Consider the following 14,910-nt stretch of genomic DNA (forward strand, 5'->3'; position numbering starts at 1 on the left):
CACTCGAAGCATTGATAGTAATTCCCAGTGGAGGCAGATATTGTCTTATTTACATTTCCACCATCATCTCGGCAATCTACTGCATTAGTTGCATAATCAGTTCATTCTCATCCCCTATGGTGGGGTAATCCACCATAACGTTAGTAAGACTGATTTCTTCATTGTTGTCCCCCATTACTGCTTTTCCCTTATCTGCGCTTTGGCCAGGAAAGGACTATGTACGCCCTTTAGATCTAGTGAAGTAGGAATAATAAGCCAGTTTAATCAAAACAGGTCAGTTTGTGAGTATCTGTGGAGGAAAACAATTTAAAGGCAAATTCGTTAGTTTAAGTTCGGAATACATAACACAAAACACCACATAGATGGCATGTAAACACACAAAAGTTACTTTGTTTGAGGACATGCCGGCCCACTAGTAAATGAAAAACTTATTTTTTGAACAAGCAGGAGTTTGCTCATTTTAATTTGGAATTATCTCATAAAGGTAAAATCACGTTGAGCTGGGGTCTTCTTTGCTGCATCTCTTTCGACGTCCATTTCTCTGAGCCTCATATTTCTTTGTAGAATGAATAGAGGAGAATGAAATTTTTTGAAACATAAGGGTCGGGTCTTGAAAGGCTGCCTACGTATCTCACAAGGAGAATTCAAGCCCTACATTGAAATACTTATTTTCAATTATTCTAGATTATTACAGGGGAATTGAAAAAAAAACAAGAAGCTTTTAAAATATAAAGGTGGCTCCATCTGAACCCTTCTTCTCTTAAATGTCAAATCAGCCACGGGGAACAGACTCGACTCGAATCTTTTCTATGCTGATGAGGTATTCCATGTCATGGCAGAATGCAAGACATTTTTCAATGTTATGATCAGTGGCCCTATGAGAGGGGCAACATTTTTGAACTTCAATTCCAGGGGAATATAATGCTCCACGTCCTTATAGAGAGGGGGTAAAGACTTCATTTCGAACCAACTCTGAGTAGACCTCCACCATTTTTTTCTTGAGAGACATGAAGGAGAAACGATAGAACTTAGTCATCTCGGTGATCTATATGTCAATCCTTTGATTATCACACGCAATGATGATGTTATTACCAGAACTATTCGCAATACTGTCCTTATCGAGCAGGTAGCGGACCACATTCTTATACTTCATGCACTCCTCTGTTGTGTGCCCTTTTTGGTAGGGATGACACTCATAGGTTTTGCATATGTCGCCTGATCCCACTTGGGAATATACTCTTTCGACTGGCCTCAACATACGCCTAGATTGATAGTGCTCAAAAATAAGGGCGCACAAAATGACTTCTATCCCTATTCGGTATTCTTGTGGGTATGCTTTGAGAGTGCCTTTCTGGTCTCCTTCTTTGAGACATCCTTGAAGAGAAGGTTTCTGTGAGATTTCTTCCTCATAACTTTATTCAATTTTCTCCAACTTAGTGTTCTTAGGGGGAAATAATATGTTATATAGGCTCTTTCCACACTGCCTTCGTATGTCGATGATCTCCTCTTCGGTTTGTTCAGTCTGGATATTCTTCCCTTTGTCCATAGTTGTGATCTCACCTTTCCTAAGATGGTTGAGTAGTGTTTTAGGATTTGGTGATGAGATTTGCTTTTGGTCGGGAAACTCAAGACTCGGAAAATTTGGTCAGACTTTGTAGTAGTGACGAGTGTATATTTTTCAGAAATTTCTGGAATGAAGTAGGTTAATAAAGCCCTCATTCAAAGCAGCATATCACATAAACAGTTAAAGCATAGATATCGCTTCCTAAACATATGGGGTACTCTTTCGTGCCAAGGGTAGGCCCAGCGCATTTGAAAGATGTACGTGTGGAACTAAACCATTTAATTGCCAAGAAAATTTCACATAGTGAATAGTTAATTTTCACAAAGGGAATAAATAGGGGAAGTAAGAAACAAAATATAGAAGGAAAGACCCACGGAGGGACCATTTAAACGTACGGAATTTAATAAAGGCAAGCCTACGCAGGGGCTAATAATTAAAGAAATACAAATAGAAAAACCCACATAGGGGCGAAGTCCACTATGTTGTCCCAGATGGCCCTGCCTCTTTGCTGTTTTCCTGTGTCTTGTATTGCTGAAACATGTATCGTAGCATCAGCAGGTTACCCTCGCTCTGGCATCCTTTTTCTTACCAATCCTCATATTGCATCCCCTCTATATTTTCTTTAATCCATAAGTCAAACTGCATCTTAGCCTTTCCAATTCCTGAGTTGTTTTCTCAAGAGTATCTTGATTTTCAAGAAATTTGGCGTGTATTTCTTGGGTTTTCCGTTTTACCTCTTAACTCAATCCCAGCTTTGACCTCTTTGTCTTTCACACTGCGGAAAATGTTTGGGACTGGAGAGGAGATACTTTGTATGTTATTTTTCATCCAAGACTTATAAATTCCATCATATCCGGCATCAAACCGATCTAGAGCAATGGTGTCTTTTTTCAATTACATGGCCCTTTTCCATTCCCTTAGCATTTCTGTAGAGTTATCCACCATGTCATCCCCAATATTATACACATAGGCACCGTAGTACGCCTCTCGAGGTTTGATTTGCCTCCACCCAAACTGTCGTAGGACTCGGAAGGGTGCGTAAGGATGGATTTCCCGAATACCTGGTAGTGGAAGCACGAGTTGTCTTCGGCCCCCATGACGACATCCTTTGAGATGAAGCGATCAAGTACCCATTGGAGATCTTCTTCCCTTAGCTCAGAAAAGATCTGAGCCCATCTTTCTCTAGTCCTTCGATTTTCCAGATTCGCCCAAAGCAGCATATCGTTCAAATTCCTGAGAGTGTTCTTATTATCCAAGGTATGTAGAACCTGAGTACCATGTCCTTTCGCTAAATGACTTAGAATCCACCATTGAAGGAGTAGGTTACATCCTTGAAAATAGTGATGTTCCTCTTTGCATTTCCCTAGGGCTCGATATATGTTTGATAGTATGACCGGAGTGACGGCATAATATTTTACTTGTCCTTGATTATCAAGCCCATGGAACAAAGTGTGCGCAAGCATTATCAGTCCAATGGTGATACTTAAGCTTGGGCCGTGTGGAAAGACCATTGTTCCCAATAGTGCAACAGCAAATGCCAAAGGTCGAATTCATTCCATTCCATGTAGGTAACTCTAGCCTCTTTGATATACTTTGAACAAAAACTTGCATGCCCGAATCTAACGTAGAAGCCCCTACATGATACATTCGATGCTTGGGCCCAATAAGCGTAATCTTTCCCAACCCAAGCCAGCTTGTGATATCTTCAATGGAAGGCTTGTTAGGGATCAATATATCTTCTTGTTTTCTCACCCTTATTTCTAACCCTGTACCAACCGTGTCGATGTCATCTCGAAGTTTCTCGATCGTCGAAGTGATTTCTTCTCCAAATTGAAACACTATTTTCTCATTGTCCCAATAACCTTTAAGGACTTGGATTAGCTCAGGCCAACTAGTCATGTTGAGTAGTTCGGTCAGGTCACCCACATATTTGTTGAGGGTTCTTTTGTGATCCCCGTCAAGGTCGTTGTACCATATATTGAGTGAAAGCGGTGCTTCTACAACCATGTTGAACCTTGGAAAACGATTCATACCTAAAAAATAAAACCCAGTTAAGTTTACCCACCCCATATTTTGGTTTCCACATGCACATCGTTCAGATGTCAAATAATATGGTATGTCGTTAGGTCGGAGACCTTGGACATGATTTTGGCGGTTTTTCTAATGGACTTAATACGCCTTAGGTATTAAGCCGTCTTAGGAAAATACTTAGATTCGATTTTAGTTTCGGTCTATATTAGGTTGACTAGAATTGGTTAAAAAGTGACGCTTACTCAAGTCAGATAGACAACGGATTGAAGCTAACAAACGACGTTGGATGACCGCAAGTCAACTATTTGTTTATTACTTTTAAAGGTAGACTTGTGTATTTTCTGAAATAATTCGTGGTAAGCCATGTAACTCCCTTTATCCTAATGCAAACTATTTGATGTTTGGTGGAAATTATGCCACGAAAATGCAACAATTGATATAATATGATAAAGAAGCAAATAAACAGTTTTTTCACATAGCCAAGTAAGTTTCGTTTTAATGTTAAAATCCTCCAAATCTCCAACAGAGTTGCCATTCTGTTTTATTCAAAATATATATATATACATATATATATATATATATATATATTATTAGTTTAGAGATTTGTTTAGAGTAGCCACTCAATTTTTTTTGAAGAAAAATTACGAAAATTCAGTTTTTTCAGAAGATTTAAACAGGAAACCTGAAAAAAACTTTAAAGGGGTTCAAGGATTCAACTTATTTGGTTAAAATGATCTAACTTAAATTTATTTTGAATTGGAAATTTATTCATAATTGGCGAAAGTGAAATACTAACCTATTATCTAAATTAACAAACATGCAAAATTTAATTTTTAGTTTATTTACTCAATTGATTTAAATCATCAAAACGAGGTGGTGTCTTACGGGGATTCTAGATTTTAACCCTAAGACTAGCGAAAATATTCAACAAATAAATACAACAAAGTAATAGAGCGAAAGAGAGAGTTGGGTCCAAATCCGGCTTCTGTCCGCCTGAATCGGTATTTGGACCCATTTCTTTTTGGGCCTTTAGCCCATCTCGATTGTACCTGTACTAAACTAGCGGAATGAAAATAAGTAAACCTCACAAGGTTTAGGCCTAAGATGAATAAAATACGACATAAAGTTAAAAACAAAATGTGGGCTTTTTTCCCCTAAAACTTCAACTCTTTCATTGGTTTCATATCCTTTGAATTATGGGGACCTGTTTGTCAATTTTGGGGTGGGAGGCTCGATATGTAGAAAATATGAGTCTTTGTGACTCTCTGTCTCTCTCTCTCTCTCTCTCTCTCTCTAAATGCAAGGGATGAGTCCAAATGGACTCTGATTGACATCACATGCAAAAACACGATGGCGAAAATTAGTATGCAAAGTTACATGACAAACAAGATAAAATTTAATTAAAATGAAAGCCACTCAAGGAATTCAGATAGAAACAAACACAATTCTAAAGAAAACTAAATGAGCTAAGTTAAAAGGAAATAAATTTGATAAGCGGATCCCAATATGAAAAGGTAGCACCTATATATGCATGTATATTCGCTTATGAGCATATTATAGTTCAGGGGGGCACATAACCATTAAGCAAACAATAAACCCAAAAATTTTAATAGAAGAACATAATGTAAAGTTATTACAAAGGACATCTCACGCCATAATCAAATTTAAATCTACAAATGGAGACTAAAATGCTAGTTTATCACCTCAAAGGTTAAAATGTTATTTGCCAGTAGTAAACCAAATTATTTTGAAGAGAACTACTTTGCATTCATATAATTAAAACATGGCAAAAAATTTGTTCAACTTAATGCGCTTTTCAAGACATAAATAAACAGACACAATACTCATAACGACTGATATTGCGACTAATAACACCATATGGATGACTAAGTTCAACAAATCAGCTAGGCTTATTATGGCTAGTTCCAAGTTACCCATCAACAAAAATTAAGGAAGGCGCGTCCATTAATATTCGAGTTAAGGAAAAAACATATTAAACATGTCCTGAATCCTAATCCAGAGTTAACTCAATACTACCAAAAACATGGAATGGACAAAATGAATGCATAAGGATGACCAAACACATAAACAATGCACTTATAAGAATACCCAACAAATTTATTTACAACACTAACATAGTAAGAAAAAAAAAGATGAATCGATAGGATGGAAACAATGGAATGATAACATCAAAGCAGTATATCATACTACAAAATTATCTCAACTAAAATGGAAATGAGAAAAACAATGATAGAAAAAATTGAAATATGAAGATTTATGGTCGAACAAGAATGGAATTAGATATGCTAACAAATAGCAATAAACTACTCAAACATAAAACGGATGCACGTATATTGTCATATATAAAAGAAAAGGGTGTAACTAGCTTTATCCTAACATATGGAGACCAAAAGAAACAAACGCACAGTCAACATAGTAACAGATCCCACACAGGATCAACACCTTCATGAACAACACAGCATGGAGGAAACGGGAATTAGGAGGAAACCAAGAAAATCTATCTCTTTTTGGGCAAAAAATAGGGACAAACAAGCTTCAGCACAACAATAACCTTCCCCACGAAGACACCGACACGAACAACAATAAAATGCTTGGGCCGGAATATCGACTCAAACTCGAGAGGCCAAACACGTCTTTCCTCTTCTTTTTTTTTGTTTAGTAGAAGTTTGGATATATACTTTTTGGCTTAGGATATTCACTGTGTTCTTCCTTCAAAACCAAAAAAAAAAATTCTCCCTCAGTAATGAATAAAAGAAAGAGCTATATAGATGAGAAAATTGGGTTTTTTTGAAGGGATGGGAAAAACGAGCTAATTTTTTGGGACAACTTGGGGTAAAATCGACATTTCCCCAATCCCAGAATCAAATCTCCCCAAAAGACCATGGAGGACTGTTGCATTCTCAACTTTATTCAAAATCTGGCCAAAATCCAAAAAGTTGAAAGGGACGCAGACGGCTCCGATCGATCTCCCATCCTTGCGCCTTGATGTGGCTCAATCCGAGCTATTAAGGACAGAATCACGTGCCTGGAGATGTGGTTCGAGTCGTACCATTTGAAAGAGACGTTGAGGAAATAAAAATAAATTTGCAGTGTACACTCATTGTTGCTTTCTTCTTTTGCTTTCAGCGTGAACTCCGTCAATTTTTGAACTTTGGAGTTGTGTTCCATTGACTCACTCTCGCGTGAAGGAGGCAAAGCGCATGCGGGATGATACTAATACATTCACGTGTTTGTTAGTGTCGTCATCTTGAATTACCTGTTGACACCGTGAAGTTTGAAAGGAGGCATCTAGGCTTCTTGTTGCTACTATTGAAAATGAAGACAGGACAGGTCGGGAGGTGTAAGGAATGGGTTGAATGTTGGGGTGGAAATTGGAAGTGAAGTGAATTTGGGTTGACTGTAGAATAAGTAATCAAAGAAAAATTTTGGGTTGCTAAAAGGCCCAAATAAATTACTTTCCTCGGAGTTAAAAAGAGTGCAAGAATGGCTACAATTTTCATTAGAAAAAAACTTAAATTTGCAACCAATTGACGTTTAAAATCTAATCGAATTGAAATTAACCTGTGAATCAAACAAAATTAAACAAAACGAATTTATAGAGATGAACTATTGAGCTTCTTAATTTTAACGAAATAAAAACAATTAAGTTGATTACTAAATAATTGATGGCCAATATAAAGTGACATGTAATCATAGTAGTTAACCAAATAAAAGAGATATATATTATTTTGAGACGGTTTCCAAATATTTTATAAAATAAGCTAATTATTATATAAAACACACACACACATATATGTGTGTGTATATACATACTTTACCTGGAAATAAAGTAAATGAATTAAAAGTAACCTAAAAAAAAGAAAAAAACTTTTAAACTTTACAAAATTAATTATTTCAAAATGTATTAAATTTAAGAAGCTCGAGAATTAATTTCTATCGGGGAGGGTCAAAGTTGAGTGTCAACAAATTATCTAAACAAAGAAAAATATCGTTCATTACATGACTTTTGAGTTCCGACACCATCATTATAATTAAATGTGGTTTAATAATGTCTCCTGAAAGTTTAGAAATGACTTTTAAAACACTATGAAAGTGTCTATGGACCGTCTCCCTCAAATTTTGAAAAATATCTTGTATCATTCGGTTTTCCGCTTCATGTGCACAAGTCATTAAGAACATGGCTAACATTTCTTTTATAGACATTCCACACGTGAGCTTAAGTCTATATTTTTATTTTAAATCTTTGGATAGATCTACAAACACCACCTTCTTTAACCGAAAATTTTCATAACAACGAGTTTCATTTTCTTGTAATATCTCTTGAATAAATATATACCCGGAATGGTTTGATATACGACAAGGTTCTTTGAATAAGTAATTTTCATAATACATTATAATGTATTTACCTGCTATCCAACATAGAGTCATCCACTCTTTTTCGTTTTTCTCTCTCTTACTTTGTTCTGGTTCTTCATCTTCTTCATCTAACAAATCACTTAAATGGGGTGATATGGTAAAGTCCAAATCCTCCATTTAACTACAAATAAAAATATCTCCAATCTAAAAAATCAAAATTATAAAAGTTTCATTATTTCATGAGTAATGATACATATATTTTACTTACAACATTTCTGAATCAACAATAAAAATTTCAATTCTATTTCTTTATATTAGTAAAGACATTTATATAAAGTCAATCACAACATACATTTTTATATAAATCCTACACAATAAACACCTATATATAAATTTACAAAACAATTATATGTATATACATTCAACATAACAAACACCTATATGTAAATGCAACACAATATATACATTTACATAAATTCAACAAAACAAACACCTATATAAAAATTCAACACAACAAAGCATATGTATAAATTCAACAAAATGAATACCTATATATAAATTCAACAGAACAAATACATTTAAATAAAATTCAACACAACAAACGCATATGTATAAATTAACCATACAATGATTAAGTCTAAACAAAATTAAAGATAATAAATAAATTTCATGCGTACAAGCATAATGTCAAACATAAAATAAAATAATTTTTTCCATAACAACACATTATTCACACTTTCTTAAGGTATAATTGATAGTTATATTTCATCCAAGACTTTCGAGCTTCATCAATAGGCATCTTAAGAAGCACTTGTGGAATGTCTTTTTTAAGAAACATGTTCTCAAAATAGTTGTACATTTCACCCTTTTCAAAAATATTGGGAATATTTGCTGAAAAATTCATATACTTATCAATGGTGGAATCATCTGCCGCATGAGATGCAATAGTACTTTTGGTAGACATTAACTCTAGCAAAGAGTGCATATCTTCTTTCATTGAAGCACTGTAGATTTTGTCTTACTTTTTTCCTCTTGATTACTAGTTTCAATACCATCAGTTGAATTTGGTCTTTTTAATGATGGTTTAGGAAACATAGTAGAATTCATATCTTGTGGATCATCACTTTCATCACCCCCTTCATTATTAGTATTAATGAAGTGTTCCATATCATCATTATCAATATCATTTGGTCTTTCTTCATCAGAATCTACCTCACTTTCAAAAAAATTGGGATTAATTTGAGGCACGTGCTCTTTCCCCCGTAGCAACAATATCAGAAAATAATGCATCTTAGCAAAATATCAGTGAGAGATCCTTATTCCTAAATTTTCTATATCGAACATCTTCCTATAACAAAAAATGAAACAACAGACATATAAAACAATGTGAGAAATGTATCTCAATTTTTCGCTTCCACTAATCATCATCTGCCATAATTGTATTTTTAGTGGCATCTCATCCTATACATGTATCTCCTCTAATCAACTTCTTAAATAGAATCCACGTGGCTATTATGTCATTCCAATTATTTTTCATTTGTATTTTTTTATAGCGTCTTCCTGTATTTTCATAGAATGTTTTAATCGTATTTTTTCATCCATCTTAAAATAAATGAGTTTTTGGTCTATTTCCTTTCCTAATATCTAATTCACATACCTCTAAAAATTTGAGATGAGCATTATTATTTCACTTAGCATTAGTTTGTATTTCAGACATGGTGTAACTGATCTGAAGAAGAAAATTGATAAGAAAATTTAAAATAACTATTTTCATAATTTTATGTAGATGAAAAATATATACTACACACAATCAACATATATATACATAATCCAAAAAAAATGAAAAATACATAAAATGCACAAAATGAAATCAGTTACAGAGGACGCATAAAAAAATACTTGACTAAAAAACACAAAACAGAAAATACACAAAATGAAATCAGCTACAGAAGACACGCAAAAAGATATATGATTAGAAAACACAAAACATAAAATATAGAAAATACACAAAATTAGATCAATTACAGAAGACACACAAAAAATACATGATAAAAAAGATAAAAATCAAAAAATAATCGAGAAAACTTAAGCTTTCAACTGATTTCATTTTTTCAAGATATTATCGCCATCAATCGAGAAAAAAGGAAGAAAACTAATCAAAATATAATAGAAAGAAACTTGCTTCAAGGTTTATCTTCACCCTTCAAATTGGTAAAACAGGAAGAAGTATTCCGGATGCAGCAAGTCCCAAACGTGAAAAAGACAAAACTGGGAGAAAGAGATGCTAAGGTTAAAATAATATGGGCAATTTGGAAATTATATAAAAATATTAAGGGAAAAAAGGTAATAAATTTGGTCAACGTAAAAGAGCTTTTAAGTTAAAAAAAAACACCCCTCGCCTAACTTTTGACTTAAAATAAGTTATTTTTGACTTAAAGTAAGTCACTTTGAGAATTGTGAAATGCTTAAACAAGTCAAAAGCCAACTTTTAAGTCAGTTGACCAACTTTTAAGCCCATCCAAACAGGCTCTTACTAGTGTGGATTCTGGAAGCAAAGATTTAGAAGTTTTGGGGTTACAAGAACATAACCAAAATCCCAATCCTTTTTGTGTTTCTCCTAATGCCAAACACGTAATTCATTTATATGACTATCTTATATTAGTTTGTTTTTGTTTTTTTATTCATGGAAAAGTTTAAATGTGTTATCTGACTTTGAGAAAAGACTCATTTATGTTATACATTAAAAATTTGACTTATTTATACTATTTTTTTTATGATAAAAATAATCGAAATGACATTGATGAACTACATTTTTCATGAAAGATTAAACTTTTTTCTTGTCTAGAATTTGGAGCAAGTGGAAATAAATCTTATTCTCACAGGCTATTGTATGTCTGGAATGACAGGCTATGATTTGCTCAAGAAAACTAAGGTATTCTTTTTTACCTTCTTTTAGTTATATTTAGTTATCATCATTTTAGATTTCATATTTAAGTTTTGAATCTATAAATATGAATTAATTTACTTTTATTAATTAATTTGACCAATGAATATGAATTAATTACTTAATTTTTCTATATTACTCAAAAGTATATTCCAAGCCTAATAATATCTCAAAGGTAAAATAGGAAGAATATTATCATTTATTCATTGATTTTGTGAAACAACAACTAATATGAAACATTTAATTTTAGTAAGCACGACATATAAATAGAAACCTCTTTGCTCTTACTTCCATATATTACTCTTTGAATTTCTTTCTTCATTCTACATTATATATAATATCCTTCCTTGGAAAATAGTATAGAACATCAAATTGTTTGTGGTATTATGCAAATAGTACAAGTTTTTTTCCTCACAACAAGAGGCTTTTCATTTTTCATGGTGTTCTTTTCTCACCTAACAATTTTGACATCATGTGGGCAGCCTATGATGGCTTGTCTTTCCTTAATGGATCCTTTTTTAACCAACCTTTTCTTTTGCCCATCAATTTAACTAATGAGGGAAATACTATTAACACTTTTAAGGAATCTTTTGGTAGAATGTATTAGAAAAAACACAATATGCATTAGTCTTGTATATTATTAGTATCTTGTTCGGTTCTTTTTTTCAATCTATGCATAACTAATACATTTTATTGTGTATTAATGTGTGTATTGATAATGCCATGAACTTTTAGGTGTTAGAAATGTAATGATTTTATGTATACATTAGCATGATAAAAAAAACTCAATTGTCCTTCAAAACCTTTTAACATCTTTTCCACCATTATAGTGGAGGATGTCTTTGTAACTAATTTTTTATGCAACACATACTATTTTTAATGCATTAAACCAAACAATACATAGAATATTTTGTGTATACTAATGCAAGCATAACTAATAAATGCATGCTAATGCAGATGTTACTAGTTAATACGCTCTATTTAACATTATTCTTATACACCATCAAACGACCCATTAAAGTATTTTTTGTTTCGTCTTAGAACTATTGATAGTCTTAAAAATATTATTTTATATACCTAACTGAACATAAATATACTCATGATGTTTCCTCTAACGATCAGGTTTCGTCGTATTAGAAATGCCAACAAGGGAATAATCAGGATCAGAAAAACTCTTTTCGTAGTATTAGGATTTTCTCAACCTTGTTCAAATTTGAAGGAAATCAAAGTCATCAAGGTGTTGGGAAATCTGGTAGTAATTGGAGGGAGTAAATATGAATTTAATTGCATGATTGGTTAGATAACTCGTTGAGGAATTCGAATGACTTTACGGAAATGAATTTGGATAAATAGAATTCGGGGAATCGATAGTAGCGTTAAGGGATTTTACTAAGAATAGAGGATTAAGAGTGTGTTTTAAAAAGGGGAAATTGAAATTCCCTTAAAAAAGTCATGTCTCAATTTGTGCCGCTATAGCAGGAATTATGTTGTAGCGGTGATGCCGCTTCAGCAACATAGGTGCCCCTATAATAGATGAGACGGGACATAGAAAAACTAAAATTTTCAACGAGGGATCATTGGTCCAAAAGGTGTCGTTGTAGAGGGATTCATGCCGCTAAAGTGGGATGGGTGCCATTGTAGCGGGATGAGCGCGAGTTAAATCGTTAATTAAACCTACATTTAGATCTAAAGAATGATACCTAGGTTTGTTCAACTCATTTTCCACCATTCTTGAGGCTAAAGGTAAGTTTTTCACTTCCCAAATTCGCTTTTCGATCCGTAGAATGTGTTAGAATTGGTTCATATTAAGAGGGAGGATTTCTTGATAGTTCTGTGATGTAATTTAACCTAAAATTGACTAGTTGGGATTAGTGGTTGATCTAGGGTTCATAGAATTGTTAGTAATCCGGGTAATTAGTGATTTTCTATTGATTGTGCATTAGCGATTGTTTGTAGACCACAAACAAGCAAAAAAATTCAAAAGGGGAAGGAACAAGTCTCTTAGGGTTCAAGCTTATTTCGAGTTAGGTGATGATTGTGATTTCATGATTTTCTGATGTATGCATGTTCTTGCTCATTGTGATACTAATATATATATATGAACATTGCAATGTTGATAACACTGGTTGTAATTGAGATAGATGAATGATGTAGCAATGAACTCATGATGTAAATGTATGATTTTAATGATGTACTTGTGATTGTGATTGTGGTATGTGATTGGGGATCGTATTGCCATGTTGTTACAAGCTAACTGGGATTGGTTGTCAAATTTCAGAATAACTTTGGATCGAGTTTTCACGTTTCGGCACAATATTGGATCGGATTGCCACGTTCTAGCATACTTTGAGATCGGATTGCCACGTTCCGACAAACTAATTGTTTGGGTTCCATGAGAGGATCAATGATGTGTTAAGCAGGTGAAATGTTTTATCGAATTGTCATGTTGATAATGTTATATATGATTATATATATGCATGTGATTATAGTATTTTTTTACTTGCTTATTTTGCACTAGTAGGATAGCCGTGTGATCCTAGCAGTACATGGTAATTGTGTACAATTCTGCACTTGCTCTTATTTATGTTGAGTACATGACATCTTCAAGTTTCTATTGACAGACCTCACTTAGGATATTAGAGATTATCGCATCGACTTCAAGGGTGATCCTCATCTTTCGGGCTACCATGGAGTTCTCATTCGTCTATGTCCACCATTTCCAGACTTAGACCTTTTGTTTACTTAGTTGAATAGTACAATAGTATTCTCTTGTTTAGACTTGGTATTTGTTAATAATTTTGGTACATTGACTTTCAAAATTTAGGTTTATCTTCCGCAAATTTTTAGTTGTTAAATCTTTTTATAGTAATGGAACTTCATTTTTTTAGTCGTTCAACTTGCTTCCGTAAGTTAAATGCTTTAGTTTTGAAATAATTGCTTTAGTTGAATGGTAGTAGTGATCCTCCCACCGGCTTGTAAGTGTGGGTGTCAATCACGATGTATTTTGGTTTGTGACAATTTGGTATGAGATTCTAGGTTTGTTGATATCAATGTAAAAAAACGAGTCTAATAAAGTCTCGCAGAACGGTGCGGGGACGCCTTTATTCTTTTTCGAAAGGATATAGGACTTCAGAAAATCTCCATTTTTCTCTTGTATCCTTCATGCTATGACTTGATTCCAATTTGTATCTGTCAATTTAAATTGGTATCTAACTTCTTTCACTTTTCTATCTGCAGATGGTTAATACTAGATATAATGGCGTTAGGACCATAGTTCCCATCAACGCTCCAGCTGAGGAACCCTCCATCTGAGGTCGCAGTTGAGGCAGAGGTAGAAGAAGATCTAAGGGTATCGGCCATGGGAGTGTGGCGCCTGCTATGAATGAGGTGCCGATTGACAATGTTTTGGTGAATGAGAACCCTCCGGCACATAATGAAGAGATAGAAGAGGAAGTTGAGAATGAGGATGTTGAGGAAATTGAAATAGAGGAAGGAGAGCAGCGGAAGCTGCAGGAATCCCTCCCATCGATCCAATGTTAGATCAACATATCATGTCATTCTTGAAGGGGTTGGCTGGTCTTGAAATGTTTCCACCCACTCAAAACCCTACTAACCTCTCGGTATCTAGGACTGCGACGAAGATGGGTGAAGTGGGAGGTAACAATGCCTTCTTTCGTTCTTTGTTGGGTCCTGTGATGTCCAGTAATGAGCATGATATGTTGATTAAGATCCTGAAGCTTAAGCCTTCGATATTTCTTGGTTTTGAGACTAAATATGCTTATGAGTTCATCATGTACTGCTATGATAGGCTGCATAAATTGGGTTTCATTCACCAACATGGAGTCGAGTTTGTGTCCTTTCAACTTTAAGGTAAATTCAAGCAATGGTGGAGAGCTTGCATTGAGTGTGAATCTTCTATATTACCTCCACTTACTTGGAATTAAGGCTGGTAATTGGACAAAGTTTTGGCTGGTCCCGGTCCCGTACCGGTAAG

Source organism: Solanum lycopersicum, chromosome 4, assembly GCF_036512215.1.
Source record: "Solanum lycopersicum chromosome 4, SLM_r2.1".
Taxonomy (NCBI): Eukaryota; Viridiplantae; Streptophyta; class Magnoliopsida; order Solanales; family Solanaceae; genus Solanum; species Solanum lycopersicum.